This window comes from Orycteropus afer, unplaced genomic scaffold, assembly GCF_000298275.1.
Source record: "Orycteropus afer afer isolate SDZICR_OR568_19922 unplaced genomic scaffold, OryAfe1.0 scaffold00032, whole genome shotgun sequence".
Classification (NCBI taxonomy): Eukaryota; Metazoa; Chordata; class Mammalia; order Tubulidentata; family Orycteropodidae; genus Orycteropus; species Orycteropus afer.
Window position 1 is genome coordinate 16247117 of NW_006921619.1, and position 3237 is coordinate 16250353.

A 3237-nucleotide genomic window follows, 5' to 3' on the forward strand; every position below is an offset into this window, starting at 1 on the left:
CGGGAAAAGTACATTGTGGAAAATCCCTGGATGGAAAGCTAGCAACTGAGTCCGGGACCTTTCCTGTAATGGGCATGTGGTTTTAGAATTGGTTTCCTCTCCCAGATCAATAGAGCATGAGTATTTCAGATTATGGACACAGAGAAAGATTCACTTGTGACTCACCAAAGCAGCATGCATGGGTCATAGTTAATTTATACCACAGGAAATTGCATTTCTTGAATGAACACTTTAAAAAAAGTTTATTTTTCCTAGGTATTAAGAAAAATAACTAAAATTAAAATGTTATTTGTTAAAGTCAACAAAAGTAAATACTATTACACACACAGTCCTGCAATAACAGTAATAATAATCATCTATGAGTGGATATATAGATAGAAATGCAAGCTGAACAGAAATGGGAAGAAGGATGGGATAACACCCATGAATATATATAGGTTTGACAGAGGATATTTCTGCGTTTGTATTTATATGTACTGCAAATGTGTCCATGAATATATAGAGTATACCAAAACCAAACTGACTGTCGTATAGTTGGATCCAACTCATAGCAACCCCTCTCCTTGGGTTTCTGAGGTGGTATCACTATGGAAGTAGATCACCCAACCTTCCTTCTGAGGAGTAGTTGGTGGGTTTGAACCTCCAGCCTTCTGGTTGGCAGTCAAATGCCTTAGGCAAAATTATGAAAATATTCTAGTCAAAACCGCACACCTTGAAGGAAAGAGTTATTGGGCATGGGGACTCCAGACCATAGCCTTGGGGAACACTAAGATCAACTGGCATACTATAGTCCACAAAGACAATGTTCTACATCCTACTTTGAAGAATAGCAATTGGGGTCTTAAAAGCTTGTGAGCTACCATCTGATGTACAACTGGGGTTGGTCTCTCTCTGTGAAGGAATGAAGGAATCAAAGACACAAAGAAGCAATTAATTCAAAGGAGTAGTGAACCATGTGAACTCCAGCTTCCATGACTTTGAGACTAGAAGACAGGTACCACTACTGACCACTCTGGAAGGGACCATAATAGAAGGTCCCAGATAGAGTGGGAGAAAAATGTGGACCAAAACTAAAAATCATATAAATAACCCAGCTTTCTGTTCTGATGAAGACTGGTGGATCCTCCAAGGCTACGACTATCAGACACCCTTCAGCTTAGGATCTGAACTCACCGTCATGGCTCAGTTTTCAGCCAAACCATAGGTCTATAAAGTAAGATATGCACTCACTAGAACAATCAAGCACATGAGGTCAAATGGGCAGTATTTGCCTCCAGACAAAACTAAGAAGGCAGGAAGGAATAGGAAAGAAGGATGGAAGGAAATGGTAAACCCAGGGAGAAAGTACCAAGAGTGCTGTTACATTGTGAGAAATGCAATGAGTGTCACAAAACACAATGTGTAAGAATTGTTGAATTGAAAACCAATTTGCTCTATAAATCTTCACCTAAATCACAGTTAAAATCAATAATAGAAAAGTCATTTGTAATACAAATCATATTAGTGACAAATAATATTAACATATATATTTTCTTATTTATGACAATATTGTTATTGGTGCTAGTTGCCAATGAGTCAGTTTCAACTCATGATGACCCCCTGTGTGCAGATTAGAAGTTCTCCACAGGATTTTCCAAGCTGTGACCTTTTAGAAGCAGATAGCCAGCTTTTTCTTTCAGGTACCCTGAGAAGTTTCCAACCACCAACATTTCAGCTGCTCTGGTAGCATAGTGTCTAAGGCACTTGACTGCTAACCAGAAGGCTGGTGGTTCAAACCCACCAGCCACTCCTCGGAAGGAAGATGGGGCAATCTACTTCTGTAGTGATACTGCCTCACTATGAGTCGGGTCCGACTCGACGGCACATAACATCAACAGTCAAACTACATTTATATTTTTATATTTCACATTCAGTTTTATATTCAGCTTTTACATTTAAGTTTACATTTTATATATTTGTATAAAAATAAATTAAAATTAGAAAATAACAAATTTTAGTTACCAAAATGTATCATTTTATTATATTCCTGAAGAATGTCTTGTCAATACTGCTTTTAGCCTTCTACATTAAATGCCACGACAAAATCATTATTAAGCAGGGAACAGAGGAATAGCTCTGGTGAGATGTTACTGAAATAACTCTTCGTAGCTGAATCTTCCCAGAGCAATGACCTATTTGTAATCATTTTCCTTGTAACTCTCTCTCTCTTCCTTTCACTCTGTGTATCTCTCTTGTATTAAGATCCATGTTAAATATTTTTATTATTGTCATTTACATTTATTTTAGTATACAGAAGTTGATCTGATGGTGAGAAAATGAAGGTATGTTTTCTCCTTTAAATACTTTTTTAAAAATGCATGGCTATGGATCATTTATACCCAATAAGACTACACTGTCAGAAGAGGTAAAACTCCAGTTGCTCCTGCTGTATCAAAAGCCCTTTCAAAAACATCACTTTTAACTAATATAACAACATATTTTGTTTCTTTTTTCTTTTTCATTAGGCACCTTTTAAAACATTGGCCCATGGGGAAAAATAACAATATAAGGAATTCATATTCATGTTAATATTTAGCATTTAGCTATTATTGTCAGATATTTTTCAAAATGACTTATAAACACAGTATCATTTTGCACTCATAAACACCTTATGAAGAGGTATTGATACCTCTATTTATGAAACTTCAGTCCAACCCTTAGCCTGTAAGCTTCAGAGCAAGGGTTTACACTCAGAGCTGTCTGGATTAAAATGCATACTCTTTCCCACTCTGAGGTGTCAAAAGGTTAGGAGTCATGGCTCCACCTGCTTCCCAGGTGCTAGAAACCCTTCCTGGGGCTGCTCTGCCCAACACTTTGGAATGCAAACTCCTTTCAGCAAGCACTTGTTTAGCATAGTTTCACCAGTGGCCTGTCTGTCTAAGGTAGTCAACGAATATTAAAATAGTCCCAATCATAAAATAGCACTCAGTCAACCGTGTAGCCTTCTTACTAAGGGGAGGAGAGAATAACTCACTTTCCCTGGAGGGCCTGAGAAAGAGTAGTTTACAGACCCCAGCATGAGGTGTGACCCTTCTTTCCTCCATCTTTGCACTTGCTCATGCTTCTGGTGACCATCATCCTGGATTAGCCCACAGTCTGGGCAGAGAACTTTAGCAGAGCTCCTTTGCTTCCCCTCCCAAAACATAATCAGCCCTTTCATTGACCTGGCTTCTGATTGGAGCCAGGTTGCATTGGATA